We start from the raw sequence: 14,097 nt of genomic DNA, 5'->3' as shown, positions 1-14,097 counted from the left end.
TTCTTAACTAGGGCCTCCAATAAGGCTCGAAATTCTTTTTCAAAGTGTTATGTCCATATGAATACAAACATACCTAAGAAAAAGGTTCATACCTTTTCTTTAGAAAAGGATCATAGCTTTTATCAGAATCTCAAAGAAGTTCATTATCCCTCCCCCAACAAAAAAAGTTACAATCTACAACTTGAATTTGAATTAAAGAAATTCAACAAGGGAGGCCCACACATGCTGTGAGGTTGACCAGTAGCCCCAGGATGTGGTGGAGAAGAAAGTTGGAAAAAACAATACAGATCTTCCTATTGGTAGCATAGCAAATCGCTTCATTGCTCCCTCCTTCCCAGCTCAGCAACTGGAACACTCTAAGGAGGGCTTAACTTTAAAGCCCTTCTCCCAAGGGCTCCAAGGGCAAGGTCAACATCACCCTGCCTTACCAGTCAAGAGAATGAGCCTAGTACAGTTCTTGCCTACTTCAGGCCACCAACACAGTCAGAAACACCCTCTTGTCTGAGTTCTCCTGGCAGTGGTGTGGCCTTGGTGTCGCTAGTTCTCCTATTTTGTGGTGTCCTGGCCTCACCACATTCTGGCTACTTCATCCTGAGAAGCAGGAAAGTCTGGGCTCTCAGAACAGCTGCCCCATCTTCTCTCTCTCACCCTCCCTTCCACCACCACCCTCATTCTACTGACTGCCCAAGTTCTTTTCTGCTCTTCCTGAGAAGGGGCATTCCTGTCCTATGCAAATGCTTGCCTTTCTGCCTAATAAACAACAAACCTTATCACAGGGCTGGGCAAAAATGTACCCACAGCTCCAGGCCACCCCAGTGCTAAGTTAATAATTAAAGAGACAAGTGTGCAGCACCCCACAAAATTACTAAAGTGCCTGTATCTTGCCCTCCACAAATCTTTCAAATCTGTCACTCCTCCTCAGTCAATCACCCATCCTTTACTCCCCACTGGACTCCAGCCTCCAGCCACTCAACAACTTAGTGCCCCCTCTCCCCAGCCTGTAACCTCTACCCTTATCCTAGGCTCTGTGGCTGGCTCATAACCACAACATAGCCAGGTTTCCAAGTAGAAACACCAGGCACAAAGGATGCTGCCACATTGTCGGGGGAATAGGATCCCCAAATACAAATGTATGATTCCCTGCAGGGCAACCATGAGTCATAACACCAAACTGGAATAAGCTTACAGGACTAGTTCTAGTTCAGACTCTGAGCTGTGTGCCACAAGGTTCTTCTCAGCTCTGTCCAGGTATGTAGGCAGGGAAAAGGAGGGATAAGCAACCAATTCACCACCTGCTACCATAGCAGATTCTGAAATGGAAATACACGGCTTGTTTATATTTTATTTTATTTATTTTATTTTTCTTTTTGAGACAGAGTTTAACCCTTGTTGCCCAGGCTGGAGTGCAATGGCATGGTCTCGGCTCATGGCGACATCTGCCTCCCAGGTTCAAGCAATTCTCCTGCCTCAACCTCCCAAGTAGCTGGGATTACAGGTGTGTGCCACTACACCCAGCTAATTTTTACATTTTTAGTAGAGACGAGGTTTCACCATGTTGGCCAGGCTTGTCGCAAACTCCTGACCTGAGGTGATCCACCCACCTCAGCCTCCCAAAGTGCTCGGATTACAAGCATGAGCCACCACGCCCAGCCTATATTTTATTATTATTTATTTATTTATTTTTTGAGACACAGTCTTGCTCTGTCACCCAGGCTGAAGTGCAATGGCATGATCTCGGCTCACTGCAACCTCCACTTCCCGGGTTCAAGCGATTCTCCTGCCTCAGCCTCCCGAGTAGCTGGGACTACAGGCGTGTGCCACCATGCCTGCCTAATTTTTGTATTTTTAGTAGAGATGGGGTTTCACCATACTGGCCAGGCTGATCTCGAACTCCTGAGCTCAGGTGATCTGCCCACCTCGGCCTCCCAAAGTGCTGGGATTACAGGCGTGAGCTACCACAGCCGGTCTTTTTTTTTTTTTTTTTTTTGGAGATGGGGGTCTCACTCTTTCACCCAAGCCACAGTACAGTGGAGAAATCATAGCTCACTGCAGCATTGAACTCCTGAGCTCAAGGGATCCTCCCAGCTCAGCCACCCTAGTAGCTGGGATCAAAGGTGTGCACCACCATGCCCAGCTAATTTGTTTTAATTTTTTTTTTTTTTGAGATGGAGTCTTGCTGTTGCCCAGGCTGGAGTGCAGTGGTGCGATCTCAGCTCACTGCAACCTCTGCCTCCAGGGTTCAAGCAGTTCTCCTGCCTCAGCCTCCTGCGTAGCTAGGACTACAAGTGCCCACCACCACACCTGGCTAATTTTTGTATTTTTAGTAGAGACGGGGTTTCACCATGTTGGTCAGGCTGGTCTCGAACTCCTGACCTCGTGATCTGCTCTCAGCCTCCCAAAGTGCTGGGATTACAGGTGTGAGCCACCGTGCCTGGCTGTTTTAATTTTTTTAGAGACAGGGTCTTGCTATGTGGCCCAGGCTGGTCTCAAACTCCTGGCCTCAGGTAATCCTTCCACCTCAGCCTTCTGAGGAGTAACTGGGATTATAGGGAGGAGCCGTGGCACCTGGGTGGCTTGTTTACATTTTAATCCCTATCGCTTCTCTACTTCTCTTTTTTTTTTTTTTTTTTTTTTTTTTTTTAAGACAGTCTTGCTCTGTCCCCCAGGCTGAAGTGCAGTGGTGTGATCTTGGCTCACTGCAACCTCTGCCTCCTGGGTTCAAGCCGTTCTCCTGCCTCAGCCTCCCAAGTAGCTAGAATTACAGACATGCAACACTATGCCTGGCTAATTTTTGTATTTTTAATAGAGACAGGGTTTCGCCATGTTAGCCAGACTAGTCTCAAACTCCTGACCTCAGGTGATCCACCCACCTTGGCCTCCCAAAGTGCTGGGATTACAGGTGTGAGCCACCAGCGTGCCCAGCCTCTTCTCTACTTCTCTATCCATCCATTTGTATCCCTCTCTTTGTCCACCAGTATCCCACCTCCCCCACTCCTGAGCCTGATTTCTCAGCCACTGACCCATCTTCTAGCCCTGATCTGCTCTCTGTACTGAGCACAGAAGGCTCAGTTTGAATGAGGAAGGGAATCCTGCAGAAAGAAACCAGGGAGCAGAGGGAACTGCCTGAAGAGAGCTAGCCCTCCTCCTCAAAGCCTAGCTTCCTCCAGGGCCTGTTGACTGTGGGAGCAGGAAATGGGTATGGCAGGCAGCAGTGCTGACAGGGCTTTTTGTCCCCACCTCAGCGGATACAGCTGACCAGTGGCCCCAGAGCCCAGCTAAGTGCACTGCTCTTGAAGTGGAGCCCAACCTCCTGCTTCAGGGCCAGGGACAGGAGGGGACCATGGGGTTAAGATAATATGGAGGCAACTGCAAGTTAACCTCAAGGGCAGAGATGCCCTCCCCTTCTACCTCTAGGGGCAATTCAATCCCCACCCAACACTGGGCCAAGTCTGTAGGAGGATAACCTGAAATTACCTTTGATCCTTGACTCAGCTGCAGCAGCACTCCTGCTTTGACCCCAGGGGGAGAAAAAAAGAATCTGCAAAGAAGTCACTCCTGGCCGGGCGCGGTGGCTTACGCCTGTAATCCCAGCACTTTGGGAGGCCGAGGTGGGCGGATCATGAGGTCAAGAGATCGAGGCCATCCTGGCCAACATGGTGAAACCCCATCTCTACTAAAAATACAAAAATTAGCTGGGCGTGGTGGTGCGTGCCTGTAGTCCCATCTACTTGGGAGGCTGAGGCAGGAGAATTGCTTGAACCCAGGAGGCGGAGGATGCAGTGAGCCAAGATCACACCACTGCACTCCAGCCTGGTGACAGAGCAAGACTCCATCTCAAAAAAAAAAAAAAGAGAAGTCACTCCTATAACCATCTAAAAAGATGTTCCTGAATGGATCATCAAACCCAGCCTACATAGGGTCCCCAGGAGTAGGAGACTAGTTCTAGTGGTAAGGCCCAGTATCGGCACTAGAACTAAAAGCCGGAAAGCACCAGACCGGGTGGATCCAGAACAGAACAAAGCTTGCAGTCCCACTCTGGATCAGATGTTCAGGTTTAGTTTAGATACCTAAATGAAACAGTTCCTGAAAAAGAACATTAAACCCACAATTCTGTAAGCACTATTACCTTTAAATACACACAATGAAACACACAAAACTTATGATTACAAGCATGAACCACCGTGCCCGGCGTCATTCCATTTTAAAAGTGATCTATAGAGCCAGGCACGGTGGTTCACGCCTGTAATCCCAGCACTTTGGGAGACTGAGGCGGGCAGATCACTTGAGGCCAGGAGTTCGAGACCAGTCTGGCCACCATGGCAAAACCCATCTCTACTAAAAATATAAATATTAGCTGGGTGTGGTGGCGCATGCCTGTAATCCCAGCTACTTGGAGGCAGAGGCAGGAGAATCATTTGAACCCGGGAGGCAGAAATTGCAGTGAGCCAAGATAACGCCACTGCACTCCAGCCTGGGTGACAGAGTGAGACTCCATCTCAAAAAATAAAATAAAATAAAATAAAGTGATCTATAGCTCTTCCTTTTACTAAGCCAACAGCATCTTCCTCCCAGCTTGTACCAGTGGTGCCAGACCTCTCCTCTGGCTCCACACAGAATGAAGCTAAATCCTCTTCCACCCAATGGCCCTTCTTATAATTAAAGATGAATATCCTAGCTGGGTGTGGTGGCTCACGCCTGTAATCCCAGCACTTTGGGAGGCCAAGGCGGGCGGATCATCTGAGGTTGGGAGTTCGAGACCAGCCTGACCAACATGGAGAAACTCCATCTCTACTAAAAATACAAAAATTGGCCAGGCGTGGTGGCACATGCCTGTAATCCCAGCTACTCGAGAAGCTGAGGCAGAAGAATCGCTTGAACTCGGGAGGTGGAGGTTGCAGTGAACTGAGATCTCGCCATTGCACCAGCCTAGGCAACAAAAGCAAAACTCTGTCTCAAAAAAAAAAAAAAAAAAAAAGCCAGGCGCGGTGGCTCACGCCTGTAATCCCAGCACCTTGGGAAGCCGAGGTGGGCGGATCACGTGGTCAGGAGATCAAGACCATCCTGGCTAACACGGTGAAACCCCATCTCTACTAAAAATACAAAAAATTAGCTGGGTATGGTGGGGGGTGCCTATAGTCCCAGCTACTTGGGAGGCTGAAGCAGGAGAATGGCGTGAACCCGGGAGGCGGAGCTTGCAGTGAACCGAGATCGCGCCACTGCACTCCAGCCTGGGCAACAGAGCAAGACTCTATCTCAAAAAAAAAAAAAAAAAGCCAGGTGCGGTGGCTCACACCTGTAATCCCAGCACTTTGAGAGGCCAAGGCAGGTAGATCACGAGGTCAGGAGGTCAAGACCAGCCTGCCCAACATGGTGAAAACCTGTCTCTACTAAAATACAAAAATTAGCCAGGCATGGTGACACAAGCCTGTAGTCCCAGCTACTCGGAAGGCTGAGGCAGGGGAATTGCTTGAACCTGGGAGGCAGAGGTTGCAGTGGGCCGAGATCACGGCACTGCACTCCAGCCTGGCCACAGAGCAAGACTCCATCTAAAAACAAACAAACAAAAAAGGATGAACATCCTGTCCCCTTGAGTCTTTACTCCTTCAGGCTAAAACCCAGATTTTACAACCCCTTGTGGAGCAAATATGGCTTCCAGATCTCTCACCGTCCCGGGACTGTCATTTATTTCACTTTATCATTTACTGCATATACTTCACTGTGTCAGTGTTTCCCCGGAAATGCAAGACCCCACACAGAAAACTCCAGACACTGTTGCCGACTACAGAGTCTCAACCTGAAATCAATGTTTACTACAACTCCTTTCTTTCCCACCTCAAAGTGATGAGCTCTTTCCTCCCCTCTCTCTGGACCTATAAAAATGATTTTTTCAGCCAGGTGCTATGGCTCATGCCTATAATCCCAGCACTTTGGGAGGCCGAGGTGGGAGGATTGCTTGAGTCCAGGAGTTCAAGACCAGCCTGGGCAACATTGTGAGAACACATCGCCACAAAAAATGTTTTTTAGTTAGCCAGACATGGTGGCACACACCTGTGGTCCCAGCTACTTGGGAGGCTGAGGTAGGGGGATCGCTTGAGCCCAAGTGCTCAAGGCTGCAGGGAGCTGTGATCGACCACTGCACTGCAGCCTGGGCAACAGAGTAAGATCCTTTCTCCAAAACAAAAAAAAGTGATTTTTTTTTCCCTCAGATACAGGACTTCATATTTAGTCTTAGTGACTTTCCTCTGAGTTTTTATGCATTATTCTTATATATTAGATATGGGATTTTTCCTTCTTGATTTTATTAGTTCAAATCCCTTCTTTAATTTTGTAAAATCTGCAAATTTGATCAGCATACCTCCTGAGTCTTCACTGAAGTCACCCTAAAAATGTTGACTAGGGCCAGGCGCAGTGGTTCACACCTGTAATACCAGTACTTTGGGAGACCAAGACGGGAGGATCACCTGAGGTCAGGAGTTTGAGACCACCTTGGCCAACATAGTGAAACCCCATCTCTACTAAAAAAACAAAAATTAGCCGGGCGTGGTGGTGGGCACCTGTAGTCCTAGCTACTCGGGATGCTGAGGCAGGAGAATCGCTTGAACCCAGGAGGCTGAGGTTGCAGTGAGCCGAAATTATACCACTGCACTCCAGCCTGGGCGACAGAGTGAGACTCCGTCTCTAAATAAATAAATAAATAAATGTTGACATGGGCTGGGAGCAGTGGCTCACACCTGTAATCCCAACACTTTGGGAGGCTGAGGCGGGCAGATCACTTGAGGCCAGGAGTTTGAAACCAGCCTGGCAATATGGCAAAACCCCATCTCTACTAAAAGGAAAATACAAAAATTAGCAGGGTGCGATGGCACACGCCTGTGGTCCCAGCTACTCAGGAGGCTGAGACATGGGAATTGTTTGAGCCTGGGAGGCAGAGGTTGCACTGAGCCAAGATTGTGCCACTGCACTCCAGCCTAGGTGACAGAGCAAGACTCTGTCTCAAAAAAAATTTTTTAATAAAAAAATTAAAATGTTAGGCCAGGCACAGTGGCTCACACCTGTAATCCTAGCACTTTGGGAGGCTGAGGCAGGCAGATCACAAGGTCAGGAGATTGAGACCATCCTGGCTAACACGATGAAACCCCGTCTCTACTAAAAATACAAAAAATTAGCCGGGCTTGGTGGCGGGCGCCTGTAGTCCCAGCTACTCGGAGAGGCTGAGGCAGGAGAATGGCGTGAACCCGGGAGGCGGAGGTTGCAGTGAGCCGAGATTGCGCCACTGCACTCCAGCCTGGGCGACAGAGCGAGACTTTGTCTCAAAAAAAAAAAAAAAAAAATTAAAATGTTGACTAAGATCAGCAGAGCCATATAGTCTATCACTATAGACCTTTCCGTATTTGTCATTATTCCACAATGTTATTCAGCCAACTAAGAATCTACCAAACTTTATTTTTATCTAGTCCACCTTGTCAATGAGAATATCATGAGAATTTGCCACGAACCTCTCCGAAATCTGCATACACATGCCTCTGCTCTAACAATCTAATGATGCTATCAAACAATTCAAATCAAATTAGTACGTATTTATATAGAATATTCATAGCTACACCCTTGCAGTAGTCAAAAACTAGAAACAACCCAAATGCCCAGCAACAGTAGATTGAATAAATACTAAACAGCACTAAGAATAAACAATCTGTAATCCTAGCATGTTAGGAGGCCAAGGCTGGCAGATCACAAAGTCAGGAGTTCGAGACCAGCCTGGCCAACATGGTGAAACCCCGTCTCTACTAAAAATACAAAAAATTAGCTGGGCGTGGTGGTGGCCACCTGTAATCCCAGCTACTCAGGAGGCTGAGGCAGGAGAATCGCTTGAACCCAGGAGGTGGAGGTTGCAGTGATCCAAGATCCTACCACTGCACTCCAGCCCGGGCGACAGAGTGAGACTCTGTCTGAAAAAAAAAAAAAAAAAAAAAAAGAACAATCTACAACTACAGACAAAAATACAGAAGAATCTCAAACATAATAAGCAAGCCAGACGCAAAAGTGTACATATAGATTATATCCATTTACATAAAATCAGGGAAAACTAATCAATGCTACTAGAAGTCAGAATAGTGATTTCCCTTTGTGCGGGGTGGAGAGGCAGGGACTGGGAAGAGCATAGGAAGTGTTCAAGAGTGCTAGTTACACATATGCTCAACTAGTGACAATTCACTAAGCCATAAACTTACGAGATTGCACTGTTCCTTCTGTATATTATATTTGAATAAAAAAATTAAAATTGAACCAAAAAGTGAGGTTAGCAGAGTATGGCTTGTTCTTAGTGAATTCATACAGGTTACTAATGATTTCCCACCCTTCTCCTCGTACTTCACTAACCAGGTTTAACTTACAAGCCTAGAATTTGGGCAAGAATCCACCTTAAGTTATCACTTCAGAGTGCTGCTCATCCACCTTCGGTGGAAAGCTGGGTTATCACTTGTGGTAGGTAGACTAATGGCCCCCCAAAGATGTCCACCCCCTAATCCCTGGAACCTGTGAACCATGTTATATTGCATGGCAAGGGAGAATTAAAGTTGCAGACAGAGGCCAGGCACAGTGGCTCACGCCTGTAATCCCAGCACTTTGGGAGGCCAAGGCAGGCAGATCACCTGAGGTCAGGAATTCGAGACCAGCCTAACCAACATGGTGAAACCCTGTCTCTACTAAAAATACAAAAAATAGCTGGGTGTGGTGGTGCGTGCCTGTAATCCCAGCTACTCGGGAGGCTGAGGCAGGAGAATTGCTTGAACCCAGGAGGCGGAGGTTGCAGTGAGCCAAGATCACACCACTGCACTTTAGCCTGGGCAACAGAGCAAGACTCCGGCTCACCAAAAAAAAAAAAAAAAGTTGCAGACAGAATGAAGATTGCTAATCAAGTGACAAAACAGGGAAATCATTCTGTATTATCTGGGTGGGCCCAATGTAATCACGAAAGTTCTTAAAGATGAAAGAGGGAGGTGGAAAGGTCAATGTCAGAGTAGTATAATACCAGAAAGACTCTCCCAGTTACTGCTGACTTTGAAAATGGAAGGGTCCGTGAGACTCTAGAAGCTGGGAAAGGCAAGAAGATGGATTCTCTCCTTAAGCCTCCAGAAGGAAACACAGTGCTACTTCATATTAGCCCAGTGAGACCCATTTCAGACTTCTGACCTCCAGAACTGTGAGATGATAAATCTGTGTTGTTTTCAGCCACTTAATTGGTGGTAACTTGTTAGAGAAGCAATAGAAAACTCATATATTGGCTGGGCACGTGGCTCGCACCTGTAATTCCAGCACTTTGGGAGGCCAAGGTGGGCTGATCCTTTGAGCTCAGGAGTTTGAAACCAGCCTGGGCAACGTAGAGAAACCCTGATTCTACAAAAAATACAAAAATTAGCTGGGCCTGGTGGCGTGCACCTGTAAGTCTCAACTACTCAGGAGGCTAAGGTGGGAGAATTGCTTGAGCCTGGGGAGGTCAAGGCTGCAGTGATCCTTGATTGCACCACTGCATTCCAGCCTGGGTGACAGAGCAAGACTGTCTCAAAAAAAAAAAAAAAAAACCTAACTGCAGGCAGAAAACTGGAAGCAGCACTGGGTGGTACTATTCATTACATTTGTTGAAAAATGGAAAAAGGGGAAGTGAAACCCTTGACAGCTCACTGAATCTTTGTATACTGAAATTTCCCTCTCACTGCAATCAAAAGAATCTAAATGTGACCTTATGCAAAGGAGGCAGGCATCCCTTATGATAGCAGATCCTCAAACAAGTATGTCCTCTCTCTTTAATGTACTACATCAATCCCAGCTCTTCTAGCAAATCATCACTTTTGAACAAAGTATACTCTTTCTTTTTTTTTTTTTTGAGACAGAGTCTCGCTCCGTCATCCAGGCTGCAGTGCAGTGGCGCAATCTTGGCTCACTGAAAACTCCGCCTCCCGGGTTCATGCCATTCTGCTGCCTCAGCCTCCCAAGTAGCTGGGACTACAGGCGCCTGCCACTACACCCAGCAATTTTTTTTGTATTTTTAGTAGAGACGGGGTTTCACCGTGTTATCCAGGATGGTCTCCATCTCCTGACCTTGTGATCCACCCACCTCGGCCTCCCAAAGTGCTGCAATTACAGGCGTGAGCCACCGCGCCCAGCCTAGTATACTCTTTCATTATCATATTCTAATCGAATATCGCTGATGGCTATGAAATTGTTTCCTCCTTTCAGTAAAAGGTCAAATACGGCCGGGCGCAGTGGCTCATGCCTGTAATCCCAGCACTTTGGGAGGTGGAGGTGGACAAATCACGAGTTCAAGAGATTGAGACCATCCTGGCCAACATGGTGAAACCCCATCTCTACTAAAAATACAAAAATTAGCTGGGTGTAGTGGTGTGCACCTGTAGTCCCAGCTACTCGGGAGGCTGAGGCAGGAGAATCACTTAAACCCAGGAGGTGGAGGTTGCAGTGAGCCAAGATCGCGCCACTACACTCCAGCCTGGTGACAGAGTGAGACTCCGTCTCACAAAAAAAAAAAAAAAGGTCAAATACGTTTATTAGCCTTACTTGTAATATTTGTAGATAAGAGTTCAAAAGCATCATTTCTGATCTTCCATTCTATTTTCTCCAAATGCATTACTGAGCAACTCCTCTCTGCCTTTATTTTCTGCTATGTAGTACCTGATAATCTCCAAAATACCCAGATTTATACTTTCATCTAGGCATTTTTCTCTTTGCCTCTAAAATTTCCATTTTAAAGCCTTATTATACACATTTCTCCTGATCCCTATAAACCTCCTCTATCCCTTACCAGGAGTTTATCTTTCTGGTATCTTAGAATTTACAATCAGGAACTCTATTCTGTGTTCTTTTTTCTTTCACATACACAGCCTTCAGTTGACAAACAGACGAAAATTCCACCTGCCACTCAGTTTACTACTTTAAACTTCACACCACCAGTGAGACATCTCAGCTATCTTCTGACTGGTGACATCATTCATCCCATAGCACTCAGCAGAAGGACAGCAGTCACTAGGCTTAATTGGTGTGAGCAAGCTCTTGGTCACATGTTGCTCAGAAAAACTGCACATTTCTAGGTTAGGCTGGGTCTGTGTATAGTCAGATGCACACCATTTTTGGGGGAAGGCCAAACCCCACAACTGGCATACTCAGGACTGCTAATACCCTGGTGTCCCCAAAATACTCTACCACTGCTGTTTCCTCAGAAGGTCCAGATTTAAGCTCTCTGGAAACGCCTCACATCTGTCACCTAAACCCAGAGATTTCAAGTCTCTTCTTCCTTTTCTTTGCTGCATCCCCATTTGTTTTGTCTAATGTTGGTTTTGGAAACTCTCTACACCTTGAAATCACATTTTCACCCTGGCTTCTTTGATACATTATTTCTTCCACTCACCCTAGGTGCTGTTATTTCTCTCAGATAGCAGATGGCCTTCAAATTATTTTACCTTTCAGACTACAGAAACATTTTACTCCAGGTGCGGTGGCTCATGCCTATAATCCCAGCACTTTGGAAGGCCAAGACATGAGGATCACTTGAGGCCAGGAGTTGGAGACCAGCCTGGGCAACATAGTGAGACGCTTTCTCTACAAAAAAATTACAAATTAGCTGGACTTGGTGGTGCACACTGATGGTCCTAGCTACTTGGAAGGCTGAGGTGGGAAGGTCACTTGAGTGCAGGATTAAGCCCATAACCATGCTACTGCATACCAGCCTGGGCAACAAAGCAAGACTCCGTCTCAGAAATTAAAATAACATTTTTGGCCAGGTGTGGTGGTGGCTCACGCCTGTAATCCCAGCACTTTGGGAGGCGAAAGTGGGCAGATCACCTGAGGTCAGGCATTCATGACCAGCCTGACAAACATGGAAAAACCCCGTCTCTACTAAAAATACAAAAATTAGCCAGGCGTGGTGGCACACACCTGTAATCCCAGCTACCTGGGAGTCTGAGAGAGGAGAATCATTTTGAACCCGGGAGACAGAGGTTGCAGTGGGCCAAGATCGCGCCACTGCACTCCAGCCTGGATGACAGAGCAAGGCTCCGTCTCAAAAAAAAAAAAAAAAAAGAAAGAAAGAAAAGAAAAGAAAGAGAAAAAGAAGAAAATAAAATTTAAAAAAAAAATTTTTTTTTTTTTTTTAAGACAGAGTCTGACTCTGTCACCCAGGCTGGAGTGCAGTGGTGTGATCTCGGCGCACTGCAACCTCTGCCTCCCAGGTTCATGCCATTCTCCTGCCTCAGCCTCCCAAGTAGCTGAGACTATAGGCGCCCGCCACCAAGCCCGGCTAATTTTTTGTATCCTTTAGTAGAGACGGGGCTTCACCATGTTAGCCAGGATGGTCTCGATCTCCTGACCTCGTGATCTGCCTGCATCGGCCTCCCAAAGTGCTGGGATTACAGGCGTGAGCCACCACGCCTGACCTTGTTTTCTTAATTCTCCAGATGATTCCAATCCACAGCCAGAGTTAGGACCCACTGCTGCCCAGCATCTTCCGCAACCTCCTCTGGGCTACCTGCCCAGCTTCTTCTGAGGCAAAGAGAAAAAGAAAGGAACATAGAAACATAGAACACAGAAAGGAGGAGAGCAAGGATGAGCCCCCAAAAGGACTTGATGATCAAAGCAGCATAAAGGTCTACCCCTTCACTGCTGGTCAAGAGTTTGTTCCAAAGTTCACAACAAACCCACATTAGAAAGAACCCAAGGCTCTGATGAAAGCCTATTTCTTGAGGTGAATATGGGCCAGAAAAGGTTAAGTTTCTTCACCTCCACCCTCAGATGGCTCTTGGGAAAAACCCTCTGAAAAAGGCAACTAGCTTCCAAGTAGAAGGTTTAAAGGGCAAAAGTCAGTTGGGGGCCCAGCATCTGACTGTTCCACCTCATTAGCCACAAGTACATGAGATCAGTCGTTCTGGTACCAGGAGAAGCTGCACGAGGACACCTGGCCAAAGCTCTCAGACACACAGAGATCCAAAGTCCTTCACAGCCCACAGCGGCTCTGGCAGACTCAGGGTAAGCTGTCTGCCCCCTTCCCACAGCAACCCTCAGGCCCCACCAGCACCCTGAAAGGCAAAAGCGCGAAATACCCTCCTCAGCCAAGTTGAACCTGGAATCGTTATCTTCTGTTCATTCATCCAGCCAACATTTATTGAAGAAACCACTACATGCAATTCACTGTGGCCACGTGTGCATGACACGAAGAATCTTTGCCTGATCCCTAAAGAACAGTACTCTGTAAACAAAGAGCCCTGAACTGCCAGGTGCTGCTGACTCACTGGTACAATGGGCATACTGAAGACATAGATAGTAAAAATGTCCTGGTAGTGTCCTGAATGGCAAAACAACTAGGTCTCAGTGTGGGCAAGTGTAGGTAAGGCAAGAACAGTAATGTCCACCTGTGAACAGTGGGCCAAAACACCTTGGCTCTGAGGCAAGGACAGTCGGGTGGAGCTGGACTTCTGGACACCTGTCCTTTTGCTGAGAGGAAAGTTCCACCTCTCTCGCAAAACACGAAGAAAAGGCTCAGCCCTCCTTTCTGATCACTGAGCTATTGTGAAGCAAAATTTAAACTGCCTTTAAGTCATCCAAAGACAGCATGCGGAAGGTAAAGCTTTTAGAAATTAATAAGATGCATATGATATGAATATAACTTGCAGTAATAGATACTATTTTTAACTGACAACTGTGTGCCAGGTCACTATGTACTTACACCTATCTTCTAATTTAATCTGACAGAGAGTAAGTTTTATTATCTTTATTTTACACTTGAGAAAACTGAGGTCAGTCAGTGACTAGCTCCAAAGCCTATATCCATTCCACCACACCACATACCTCCCTAACTGTATGCAAGAATGTGAGACTGGGAGTGGGATTATCTCCCCCTGTGGTAATGGAGATACCTAGAACTGCAGAGCACTGGGGCCATCCACGAATTGCTCCAAGAAGTCAGAATAAGCAGCTTCAGGAGGTGCCATCTGCGCACCTCTCTGTTTGGGAAAAGCAACCATTTCTACTACCCTAGACAGGACAGTGAGGCTCCTTCAAAACTCAGAATTCCTTCACTCACTCACTCATTCATTC

The 14,097-nt window shown here is 47.0% G+C and overlaps 1 protein-coding gene across 2 annotated transcripts in view; it reads right to left on the bottom strand.

The window, feature by feature from the left end:
* The window catches only part of SLC7A7 (solute carrier family 7 member 7), a 44,757-nt gene that overhangs the window by 7,700 nt on the left and 22,960 nt on the right, over nt 1-14,097 (bottom strand). The window lies entirely within an intron of this gene.

Source organism: Nomascus leucogenys, chromosome 22a (assembly GCF_006542625.1).
Source record: "Nomascus leucogenys isolate Asia chromosome 22a, Asia_NLE_v1, whole genome shotgun sequence".
Lineage (NCBI taxonomy): Eukaryota > Metazoa > Chordata > Mammalia > Primates > Hylobatidae > Nomascus > Nomascus leucogenys.
This window is presented reverse-complemented; position numbering and strand designations above follow the sequence as displayed.